The 13,441-nt window shown below is 41.0% G+C and overlaps 1 protein-coding gene across 1 annotated transcript in view; it reads right to left on the bottom strand.

Moving 5' to 3' along the window:
- The window catches only part of fstl4 (follistatin-like 4), a 93,035-nt gene that overhangs the window by 39,393 nt on the left and 40,201 nt on the right, over nucleotides 1-13,441 (bottom strand). The window lies entirely within an intron of this gene.

The following is a 13,441-nucleotide window of genomic DNA, read 5'->3' as shown; positions in this document are numbered from 1 at the left end:
CAAATGTCTGGCTGTCTGATTTTACGTGAGATTAAAGGTGACCCTTTGTGCCGTCTCATCATTGGGTAAACCTGTGATCTAAGGGTCAAATAGGTTGTTGTTGTTGATATTTATGCTATTCTTGACAATTCTATTCAGTGAATCTTATTTAAACTATTGCCTCATGTACAAAGTGCATAAAAAACAGCAGAAAATATGACTTAAATAATAGAAATATTTTGAAAAGAAGTTGACGGTCTTTACTGCAAACATCTGTCTGCAATGTGTGTTTGTATGAGAATCCAATATATCATGAAAATGCATCTAAACTTTAAATTCTTCTTTTAACCACCTTGTGTATATGCATTCATGAATAATGTTAGGATACTGATGCAAATTCCCAAAAACTCTTGTGAGCATCCGACCAAACGGCAACACAGATGGATGCGCACAACATCCCGCATTTTGAAAAACATGCATCATACAAAACAGTCTCTCTCTGTCTCTCTCTCTCTCCCCCCCACACACACACACACACACGTAAAGACTATCCACAATAATGCTTTCCAAATATTGTCCCAGTGCTCTATCAGCTGGCCAGCGGGTGTATCATGACGAACGGTGTTTGCCTAGTCGGACGCCATCACCAGCTACCTGGGGAAGTGTTCAGCGTTTTTAGAGGCTGCGTCCTGGAGTCCCAGCTGCTCGTCGGGCGGGTTCCTCCTCGAGCAGCGATGCATAAATCTATTCATCAGCTGCATTAATGAGCTCACAGCACTGCTGAGCCTAATGCAAATATGGACCGGTGCAAATGCACATACAGGTAGGGGGGGGGGGGGGGTGGCTCGCTGCTGCAGCCACTTGGGGGAGGGGCTTCTTTAACCTCTTAACATGGGTGCAATATTGCAAAATGACCCTCAATGCAAACGCACTGTTCGAGACAGCATCACCAATTCTGCGACAGATGTGTGGAATTTCCATCAGGTTTGAGTTCCAACGGTCGAAAATGACTAGATAGGTATCGTTGCAGAATATTAAGATTTCAGAGTTAAGCCAATCTTTGACCATTTTGAAGATAACCGACATCCGTTTTCATATTTCTGAGGAACCATAATCATCTCACCAGTTCTTGAGTTTTGGGTAATATTTTGTGAGGTTTTCATTTTGACCGCCAAAATTTGATTTCATGCTAGTTCTCAGAGTGAACAGCTAAATTTAAAGACCCCCCCCACCCCACCAGGTATTCCTGTAGACATATCACATTTATGAGAATGCAACTGATAGACAAGCATAGCGAAAACATAATACCTCTATTATAATGCCTCCAGCGATGCCAGAATGGAGGCATAAAAGGAGTGATGAAAGCTCAGAGGAATGCCACAAATAAGAATTTGTTTACATGAGCATGTACCAAAAGGTGGACTAATTTGCAAAAGAAAACTAGATTTGGAATTGAAAAAAGTTCTTCATTTATGATTTATGTAGGGTGCGAGAGGACAACATGAGAAAAGCAAATAAAAATAAAAATCCATGAATGGTTAAAGTTCAAGAAAGACAGGGAGGATGGGTAAGTTCAAGTGCAAGAAAAAAAATAATCAAAAATGACAAAGAAAAAGATGATCATGAAGAAGGTACCAATCACTGAGAAACTCAGTCATTCAGTCCAGACACCGCTCAAGTCAATACCTCTCCTCTTGGGCTTCTTCAGGCTCCACCTGTGGTGCAAAGGTCTTTCTGTGGTGTAGGTCACCTCCCGCTGGGCAATGGGACTGCTCAGATCGATTCCCAGACAGAGGACACACGAATGCAGCAGCAGCCGCATGGCTCAGCAAAACTGTCTGTGCAAAGCCGTTCCTGGACATCCAGTGTTTAGGAGCTCTGTTTTTAAACGTCAGTGATGTTTTTGATTTGAAGGGTTTTCCCTGAGCTGAAGGTGTAAAGTAAAAATGATAACAGGAAATATTGAAATCATGCCAAAGTGAGGGATTTTTATTTTTGGCATTCATTGAAAGAGTCCTCAACGGCAGACCACACTGAGGTCTACTTACAGATAAACCCCGCATCATGATTCTGCTGCAGACATGTGGACTAAGTGATGCCTCATATGGAAAATATTTCATTTGAGACACACAAAGCTGTCTGAAATCTATGGAATATAAAGACATCATGTTTATATGATATTCACAATTTCTTTTTCACCCTCCAGTAATTCTTATCTTTTCCTTTTCTACATTTGCGTGCCTCTAAAAAGCCCTTACATAGCAGAGCTTAGAAGCAATCTATTTGATCTAAATGACAGAAATGGGTTACACTTCTCTGCGATGTTTGAAATTGTCTGCATATTCACTTTCTTGCACTTTTCTCTCTTGCATGCTTTTTGTTCCTCCTGTGGCCTTGATAAATTGTCATTTTAAACGCAGATTTTCATAAGATAATTTGCCATTGCAGGAGGGGAATTAACATCCCACACACAATGACAAGCTTGGCCTTTTGTTGTAATTGAGGCTTTAGGGAAGGTAATGGAGGAGCAGAGAACTTCCGTGTTTGGGAAAAGCTTTTAGACTCCTCTCATTTAAGGATTATGAAATGTGGGGGAAAAAAATAATATTGTTATGAATACAAAGTACACGCTGTAGGTCATGCTTCCATGATGTGGGGACAGGAAATTAACATTGTACAACTGGACATCCTGTATTCAAGGTTTAATTAATCAATATTCTATTACGCTGTGATATCTGTGAGTAATATGCATTGCATTGACCTGTATATTATAGCCTTTTACAATATTAAACACATTATTGTTAATACTTCCATACTTATGCGTGAAAACAGGTGGAGAAATCGCCTCCTCCCTGCGCTGCTCATGTCTGGATGTCTGCATTTACATATCTTGTACACCGAGTATCCATTAATAGATAACCTTGCATTTTCAATTTTTTCATTTCCCCCCCTCCTTATTGTCATTTCCTTCTGTTCCCATGGCAACAAACCCCATAGTAGCAGGAATTGTGTCTGTTTGATACCTTCTGAAGCAGCGGGATTGTTTCATCATTTATGATCCTGTGTTTACATATACAGTAGCCGGAGCTCCTATTCTACAGAGTTTCTGTTCCGACAGTGGTGTCTTAGGGTTAATTAGCAGTGAAGCAGAAAGAAGTGTCCGCCAGGATTTGAAGGACACACGTTGAGTGGCTGCCATCTTTTTGTTTTTAGTGAGCACTCTTTGGTTTCGGTTTTCTGCTTGATAAAATTGTTCAAGTCCCCCTCATGCCAGCCAGGTCTTTCTAGGGAATTTGTGAGAAGATATGTAATCTCAGCATATCTGCTGTGTCTATCTATGGTCTCCTCACATGTGGACATGTTGAAAATACATCCAGAACATGACATCTTGACCCACCTCAAGTGGGTTCTGACAACCCGCAGGAGCAGAGGACTTAGCCATGTCTCTATGGAATGGCCATTTTGGCAGCTTTTGTCCACAACCCAATTCTTTTGATCACTTCTTTAGAGCTCAAAATATATTTGCGATCTTTATATCTATATTAACGTTAATTGGAGTTGATTGCTACACTACTGTCAGACTCAATGAGGGTCGTGGAAAACCCGAAATATGTCAGACAAATGTCATTTAACAATTTGTCAAAATCCTAAACCATAACAGCTGCTGGAAACTTAAAGGACTATTAGAAAATGAATATAAATTACGCCTGGATAGGCACTCGGGCCTAATTCAACATCTCAACTACAGTATTCCTGCTGATTTGTGATCATCTGACTCATCTTAATTTAAAGTATGGCTGCTCAGTCTCTCTTTAATTACTAAATAACAGTTGAGTGAACTCAATCCCCAAATAGTCTACTTATGTGGGAAGAACATGGCGACAGGAAGGGATAACAAACTTAAAATATACAAAGACTTCAAAGAAAGTGAGTGGAAACACGGCGCCGAGCCACAGTGGATCGTACTGAATAGTTCCTGATACGGAGCCTCGAGAGAACAGCTTTGCTTCTATTAATTACTTAAGACTGACTGCAGGCTGTCGGAGACAGCAACACCCATTTAGTAACAAACCGCGATATTTGCAGAATATTTCAGTGCATGGAGAAAAGGGTCGCTATATTTCATCTCCTCCTACAGTAATTGGTTTAGAAAATTAGTTTGTCCACAGTCTAGGTTTAATTAGTATTAAACGTATGTATATAGAATGGTTCACCGCTTCTATTGGATTAACCAAGTCTATAAATGCCTGCCGAGGGCAATCGCATTAGCAAAACATGTGCATGTGTGCATGTGTCCATGTGTGCAAGCATTGTACGGATGTGTGGGCAGGTCGCTCTGTGGTCGCCGTGTCAACGCATCAGTGAGGTTAACCCATTCTGAACAAGGTCATTGGAAACATGCAATTAGCTTCAAGACCGAGAACAGCGTCACCTCATTTTTCTCCGTATTGGTAGGTACGTACATATAGTCCCATCTACTGCATGTACTTATCTCCTGGGACCTACATGTGAAATATATCACCTGGTAATGTGATATGAATAGCTTATTTAAGCCTCAGTCACAAGCCAGGAAGTGAGTTAAAGCATATGAAGTTGCTGCTCGAGTGGATGTGATAAATTATCCACACCAAGATGCCCCTACCTTCTTGTAAATCTCTAATTAACACCGCTGATCCTTGCATGTTGCTAAATTAAATCAGAGAAGATCTAAGGGATGATTCACAGCCTGTTATTGACAATAGGGTTCAATTAATTGAGTGCTCTTGTAGAATCAATCCTGCCTCTGTGGCAAGCACCTGTTTGAGTAATTAAGCAGATTGTGCATTCAGTCAGTTGCTCCCGCAACGACTGCACAGTTCCCATGTTGACTTTATCCGAGAGGAAGGGTAAACACTGTGGGCAGAGCAGGTGAGATTATCTCTTTTGAAAAAAAATCCAGGCTTGTTAATTAGGCTTAAAATATCAAAATGCATTAAAGTGGTCAGAACCTCTGCTCATCAGAGCTGGAGCACCCCAGGGGTTAGTGTGAGTTCATCTGTCCTTTTCAACCTGCACACCAAGAGCTGCAAATGAAGTGCCATGCCAACAAATCCAGTCGTTCTAATGCTGTCGATTTCATCAAGGGAGGTGGGTTGCGGATTATCAGGTGTGTCTTTAACGATGAAACATCGTAGGAGTCAAAGCAAGAACGCTGAAGGTGGCCTCAGAGTCTACTAAGGATGTCAGAGAGAGACACAAGTGTGAATCTCACATGTTGAAATACGAGTTAGGAGTTGGAGGCAGAGGGATGCAAGACAGTTGGATGTAAAAGAGGAGAGAAATGACGATTTCTCCCCTCAAATTTAAATGTCAGGAATGCAAACAATTCATGGACAGGCTTAGCCAACGTGATCCCAGTGAGGTTTTACTGCAAACCAGAACAAAAAGAACAGAGAGAACGAGTGAAGCAAAACAAACACTACAGAGGAGGGGTAAAAAAGGAGAGCATGGCTAAACAGGATCGGGCCTCATGGGTGGATAGTGAAGTCAATGAGTGAATAACTAGCGAGGAGTAGGGAGGAGAGGAGGATGAAAGAAACGGTGCAGAGCAGAAGGGAGAGGATGAAGCGGAGAGATTGGTTTGTGCTTCGGGGAGACACGAGTGAAGACGCCTCGGTTTCCCTGAGTGACTCGCTTGTAGCTGCAGGGATGGTCGCTCCGTCGCTTCGGAAGCAGCCAGAGATGAAAGTTACTGTGAGGCTTGTCCTGTGCGCCTCACTGTGTAAGTGTAGGTTTGTGTGTCAGTCACTGAAGGAGGAGTGCATTTGCCCTGTCATTGAAGCTCGCAGGGTAACCGCCGGTACAGCGTTCCATGCTCAACGCCTGCAGGAAGCACTTTCTTTTGGGATTTTTCTGTGTGCTTTTGCAGGTGTGTTAGCATTTCTTTTCCAGAGTGCAGTCTTCAAATGTAATTACTTGCACTCAAGTATGCACTGACTGTTTACCATAAAAGTGACTTGCCACTCAGGTTTTCAATTAGCGTCTGGACTCATATTCCGACTCTCCTTATTTCAGACATAAAGAAAGAAAAGGTGAATCTAATTTATAGCATTATTTTCACAAATCAGACTTTAGTTATCGATTTCTTTGGTCACAAAATCAGGAGCCATAAATCGCTGCACTCAGCTGACATACATTTTGCAGCATTTGGTAATTAAAACAATGATTTTACAAGTTATTTTATATAATAACCGCTAAGATAACTAAATCAGAGCAATGCTCTACATATCCAGTCACACACTTGACAATTTATGCTTTTTAAATTAGATTTTGTTTTGTTACTGTCATGTGTGTATTGTATGTCTACCACTGCTTCCATCTACCCTCTGCATAGAGCTGCACCTGCTATATGTCTGTCAGGAGAAAACCTTTGTTGCGGTTCTCTAAAAAAATTTGCCTTTATGCCAACTGTTCATAAAATACAAGGCTGAGGGTAATGATTTACAAGTGTAGTAGTACTCTACTGGTTCTTGGCTATTTTCACTAAATGGCTGTGAAATTGAAAGTCAGACACTTGATCAGTTAGAGCACCGATAAGCACACACTCAGGAGATACAGAAATGAAGACTTAAATCGCAAGAAAAATGTAATATAAAAATCACCAGTCATGACAGAGAGCGAGGAAAACCGTTAAATTAGATTGAATAAAAGGTTGTTTTTTAAATCCCTTAGTGAAAGGGATCAAATCAATATTAGATTTATTTCAAACTTTTACCTCACCATCAGATCCCTAAACCATGCAAATATCAATTATATTATAGAGAATTATCTTCTCTAATAGCCGATTAAATAATTACTGTATGTTCAAAACTGTTTTAAGATTCGACTTAGTGTATTTCATTCTAATTTGTTCAGTAAATACCTGCACATACAGGCAGTGTGAATATCAGAATTTCATTACCAGCTCAATATTTGTGGATTATGAGAAGAAAAAAACATTATTGGCATGGTTTGTGAGCATGACAAGTACTCCTCATTAAAACCGGGGATTACAACTGCCTGCCTTCTTGTACTGAAAGTAGGCCATGTTTTCAAGAAATGGTAATGATGCTAATTAGCAGTTTAGCTATTAATTACCAGAAAATACACAAACATGCACACAAACGCACAGGGTGAGAATATGTGTTCTTAACAAAAAGCCTGTTGCAAAGCAATTGTTTTGCAATAAACTATGTGGAACGGTGGTGGGAGTTCAATCCGATTTGAGCCGATTGTCACGGGGAGGTTACAAGGTTTGACCATTTCAGCAGACAAATGTTCCATAAAGTGGCCTTTAGTAAGAAAGTGGAGCCTCGAAAAATGACGCAATAAATCTGGATGAGTAAAGCAAACACACTGCAGCCTTACTATCAGGTAAGGCGTGTGTGTGTGTGTGTGTGTGATGCACAGCTTCATGACATGTTATCATGACTGAATGATCTCATATACCGAAGCAGCACACCTGAAAAATTACAAGTAAAGCAATTAATTGCATTATAGTGAGAAATCCAGGGAGTACCTCTTAATTACTGCAACAACTAACATTACATCATCAACAACCATATCAGCGGTTACAGATTCATGGATGCGTTAATGCAGAGTTATTATTTTATTTCTTAAAATAGTCAAATATATGTAAAATAAATAATTTATGTAACAATGCAAGACAATTAAAACGCGCCCTCAGGTACAACACATTCGGTTTGAGTAACAGCAAATTGTATATTGCAGTATGGTGACTTAGCGGCATTTTGTGGATCGTGCCAGCAGGCACAGGAACGGCGATGGGACATGGACCAGATGGAGGCTCGCCTCACGAGGAAGATACTTGTCCCCGATAGCATCAGTGACACGTGTAGCATAGGCGCTAAAGTATAAAGGTCGGCAGCGTCCATCCATACTCGTCCGCTCTCCGAGGAACGACGGATGGGCTCGAAAAACAATAACACGGGCTGATAACTTCCTCCAGGCAGCTGCTGGGGTTGATGCTCCCTTTGGGTCTCAGAATTACAGCGCTCACCGTCGTCAGCGACTTCCAGTGGAATGGCGAGTCGATGATGCAAAGAGGCCCCGCAGTGCAGAGATGCTGCATTAGCTAATAATGAACACCAAGGGCAGCGCGTCAGTCATACTGGTAGCTTCTGCAGTCGATGGCATGAAATGACCGTGAGATACGTGTAATAAAGTCAATGCCTGTTTGTCCCACAGGACAGCATCGCATGAATGCCATTCTGCATTGGTAAGGTGTGTGTGCGTGTGTGTGTTCACTGTTGGGAAAACTCCAGGCACGTTGTTCAAAGACTGAAAAAAACTTATCAGCAGGAAGTAGAGCCTTTACACGACATTACTGCAGAGTAGTGACCTTTTAATTAGTTAGTCATATCAGGAGACTGGAGGAATGATTCCGCAGAGGAACACTTTGTCAAATATATTGTACTTATTTTTGAGCTTCACATCCTGTGGTAAAAAAATAATATTTAAAGTGTAAGCGGCTCTACTTTGACCGCATAACAGGCGGCGTGAGAAGCTGACTGTCCCAGAATTGATCGTTCAGTCAGCTAGAGATGGCAAATAAGTTGCTCCAGGACATTGAGCTGTGCTAGTTGTCAATTTGACTGCAGTCACCTCCCGCTGGCCAAAATGGAAATATATAATCTGACAGCTCGCATTACACATGACGACAGTGAATGGACATTTTAGCTTTGAGATCGGAAGGAAACACTGAGGTGGAAGTCACTGCGGATCAGAATCAGGTAGCTTAATGCTTCCCGGTGACGACCCGCACGCATGCAGGAAGCCACGATGACAAGAGGCTGTAATTTGCCGTTTACACAATTTTCTATCATTATATATTAGCATTAGCATAAGAAGACATAAGGAGAGCCAGAGTTCCATCTTCAGGATAGGGATGATTATCAAATTGTTGCGCTGATTAAATAACACTGCTTAGAAAAGTAGAATAAAATTAGTAGTAGTAGATTCAGAACCTGACTTTTAATTAGTGTACATCATTCTAAGCCACGGCCCCAGGCAGGTTTATCGTTGTCAGTTGTGTCTCCACACTGACAGTAAATGTTGTCGCATTATGTTTGTACAGGAGAACATGAATGTCAAGGTAAAAGTTGGTTAAATAAGAATAATTAGTAACTAGAAATGCCCTCGGAGAGCGGAAACCCAAGGCAAGGTATACATAATAATAATAATAATAAATAACCCAGTTATACATCATAAATTATTCTTGGTATTCTTTATACACCAACCATGAAAAGTAGAAGTGACTTGGACATGGTTTTGGTGAGAGAATTGAATGCTTATTTTACAAAATAGGATTGTTTTTGAAAAAGCCTTGATTATAAGTAAATAGGAAAATCTGAATAGTTTTTTTTTCCTTTGAGGAGGTAATTAAAGTTTTATCAACTGAAGAAAGCCACAGCAGCGAGATGCTTTTTGATGAGAAAGCTGAGCAGTCTTTAAAGCCTCTGTGTGTGTTTCATTTGCGCATGTGGGTGTGTTTGTCAGGGACATACAGTACGTGTGACATATATTTTTTTTTTACCCAGGGTCACTTTGCCTCGAGGTGATGCTTGTATTTTTATTTTTTCCAGACTCACACTCTACTTAAGCTCTGAACCAATTTAACACAGAGTATGGAATGTAGAGAGAAGCTTGACAGAGTCACTCAAATCCCCGGCTGCACCATATTGGGAGCAAAGTGAGAGAAAAATGAGGGCAAGCGACGAAGGAGCGGAAAGTGGTCTGCAAGTGGGGAGTAAAAGCGGGGTGCAGAGGGAAATACAAATAGATCTGGAGACAGACAGAGAGCGCAATGTGCCCCCCGCCCCCCCCTGTGGATAAAAAGCTGTTTACTACCAAGCGAGAGAAGTCTGGAAAAAAGTAAATGCATGACTTAATTACTTGCTCCTTGCAAGAGCAGCGAGACTTCAAGAAACTCACACCTGATGCGTTTTCAGCAAGGAGTCCAGAGGCGCTGGCAGCTGCATGAGTTTCCCTTTTATGTCGCCATTAAACTGATGAAAGAATGGCGAAACAAAAGGGAGCGGACAAATGTGTTCATTTGTCATTCTTTAATTTCTCAAAAGTGTTTGCCAACAGCTTTGACAAAAAGGTGTCATTATGAGATGTAATAAAAAGCAGACCGGGAAAAAAGGAAGAGCTCCAATAATGACAACCTGTTAATTCAACAAAGACGTGATTAAACCAGCAGTCAGTCTGGGAGGGGGGATAATATAGCGGTTTAAAGTCAGGATGAATGAAAACAGTCAAAACTGGGGATTTAGAAACCACTTCAACGACAGAGAGTAGATAGAAAAGAAATTGCAACTGGCGCAACAATTTCACTTTACTCACTCATATCTCACATTTCAATTCTAAATAAAGCAACACGCCTTAAAACCTAAAGCTATGCTGCTGATCCGAGGAGCCATTGTGGGACTCAGCACTAAAAAGGCAAAGTGATGGGCAAAAGCAGCGTTGTGACAAGCGTGTCAAAATCCATTAGGTATGAATAAACATGTTCTTTCAGAGGAGATTATTTTGCTTTTGTCATTACTTGCTCATTTTCCTGTAAGTGTGTGTGTGTGTGTGAGACTCAGCATCTGTATTAGACAGGGGGAGAATAAAGGAAGAGGAAGCGGCTCGTTCATTAAGAGAGTAAAGCTGCTGGTATGAGAATGAGGACAAGATTTTAAGTGCATATTTTACAAGATATGTTTTTTTAAAGCCTCCATTATAAGTAAATGGGAAAATCCAGATTTTTTTGGTATCGAGACGGGTATCCGGATCGCTCTCAAAATTGAATGGGATCTTACTTAAACCATGAATTCTTTTTTTTTCATCCACATCCATCTAGCAAACCTCCCCTACAAATATAGAAACTCGCAAGATCTCTCTAGAAATCGGAACAGAGACGAACACACAACCGGAGAATAACTTAGTCACCAGTTTGTAAAGTTGAAGAATTATCTTTCTTCGCCTGTCACACGTTACTACTTGGTAAGGAAAGCCCAATTAAAGTGGTGAAAAACAGAGTCGAACAACAAATCGCTTTGTAAGGTGCGGTAATTACAAGCTCTTTTTATTTTGTCAAAGATTTCAGAAGAACTTCTTAATGGGGATCGGCGTTGACTTACAAACATTGTAATAGTCATCAAAATATATAAAAAATATATATTTTGGTATGTGCAAATTAATAAGCCATGAACAGTACCCAAAGATAAAAATATTCAGAACTACTGAAATTCGCTTAGAAGTGACAGAATGATCCTCTTTCAGGTTTATCTTTCATTTACAGAAGAGGAAAACAGGATGCCATCTTAATTAGGAGTCTTTTGGAAACAACAGGCTGGGTGGCATGGTGGCGCCGTGGTTAGCACTGTTTCCATGGACCAATATTAAATGAGAACTTCTCCATAATTGAATATTTGAAAAGTTCTATTAGTTTTAATCAGTCCCTGAGAACAAAGAACGGCAACACTAACGGCACTGCTGGCTTTCGTTCCACTTTAACACCACGCCAGATGTTACCTGTCAGACACCTGCAGTATTAGCTTAGTTAAAAAACCCTCTTTTGGTGCAGTATCCTTGATGATGTCCCACAACAACAACATCAGGGACCTCAGTGGCCAAAGAGAGCTTTCTATTTTCATAGGGGAGACTGATGATTATGAGGCAGGGGACTAGAGCCGGACCAAGGGACAGTCTCTATCTGGGACAGGGCATCCATTCCATACAGCAAATGGTAACGCAGTAATGAATCAGCGAGGAGGAAATCAACTTAATGAGTTAAGACCCGCGTGGCTGCTGAGGAGAGAAAATAAAGGGGGGATGAAAGATGGGGCTCGTTGGGCTGCTCATTAATAAGACCTCTGTAACAAATAAAGGCATGTCAGAGGGTGTGTAAAGGGTGTTAGGTGTGTGTGTGTGTGTGTAGGAATGTGGGTGCATGCTAACCGCCGCGTTGGTGGAACAACAACTTCTGATCTTTGTGGCATCCGGTTATATCAGATTAAACCAGTTGTGTATATTTAAAACCATATTTGCCACAAAGGTGAAGATGAAGAGGAAACATGAATAATTCAACTTCCAATGAACACACGATTATTCTTAAATATCACAGAGGGCTAAAAAAAAAATCATTGTTTGCTTGATTCAAGCGTTTTAACGTTTGCGTATGAAGATTAAAAAAAGACAGTTAACTGAAATGTCCTGCATTTAAGAGGAACTTTGCTGTGGCAGCAGCCATTACAGGTAAATACTCTATTATACAAGTACACTGATATTACTAGCCGACTGCTGCGCAAGTAGATTTTTTATTAAGCATCTTTGAGACTCAAAAGTCAAGGTGTGCCACTGTCTATTAAAAAGTATTGTCATTTTATGGCATCAATTCTTTGTCGACAGGTTGTCATCTTTCATTTTTTTTTCAAAAAACAGACGACATCCTGGAGGAAAACGCCGTCAAACCACTTTTTGACTATTACAATCTGAATGGGATGTTAATCTTTTTTTATTGACAATGTGCCCCTTCTGAAGCCACTTGGGATGAAATTACTTTCAAAGTTGAGGCTGTTTATCATCAATTTGCCATCCCCGAGAAGACACGGTGACTTTCACTTGTTCGACGTCGACATTTGTGGCTTCAGTGCGACTCCTTCAGCCGAGCCTCTGGAAGGCGGCTCGCACTAATCTTAAAAGGAGCCACAATAAAAAAAAACAAAATTCAACATTGTGAAAAAAGTGCAATAATAAAACCTCTTTATCCTGTTTTGGCTTCTAATACTGTTCGCTTTTTTTTAATCTTCATTAATAAATACAGCATTCCTTTCCATTGTTATTCTAATGCGCATAAATGTTAAATCAGTAAGGGTTAAATACCAAGACGACTGTGGAAGAGGAGAACAGAAAGCCCCACCCAGCTTTACAGCCTATCCCAGCATGCTATGGGCTAGAGGCGGGGTACACCTCGGATGAGTCGCCAGCGCATCGCAGGGCCACACAGACAACCACACACACACACACAATGTTTTTGGAGGTGGGAAGAAACCGTAGAAAACCCACACGGACACGGGGAGAACATACAAACTCCACACAGATAAGATAGGATACCTTCTTGCTGTGAGACAAAAGCGCTAACCACTACGCCACCACGCCGCCGCTTAAATTATTATTAGGTTCTTTTGACTGGTGTGCTTGCTAAGTGCTATGATTGCTGCTTCGAATTAAACAGTCACACACACACACACGTGACATCTGACTGATTTCCAACATTTCCCTTCTGCTGGTTTGCATTCAGACTTGTCGGGTTTAAGCCTAATGTGCCGACGGAACGTCCCTAATGTGGATTAGCTATGCATGGTGGCGTCTGCCAGCAAGCCTTTCCCCCGTAATGTGATACGACTTAAAGTGCTGCCATGTTTGTGTGAGC

This window comes from Brachionichthys hirsutus, chromosome 10, assembly GCF_040956055.1.
Source record: "Brachionichthys hirsutus isolate HB-005 chromosome 10, CSIRO-AGI_Bhir_v1, whole genome shotgun sequence".
Classification (NCBI taxonomy): Eukaryota; Metazoa; Chordata; class Actinopteri; order Lophiiformes; family Brachionichthyidae; genus Brachionichthys; species Brachionichthys hirsutus.
Note: the sequence above shows the minus strand (reverse complement) of the source record. Positions and strands in the feature narration are given on the sequence as shown.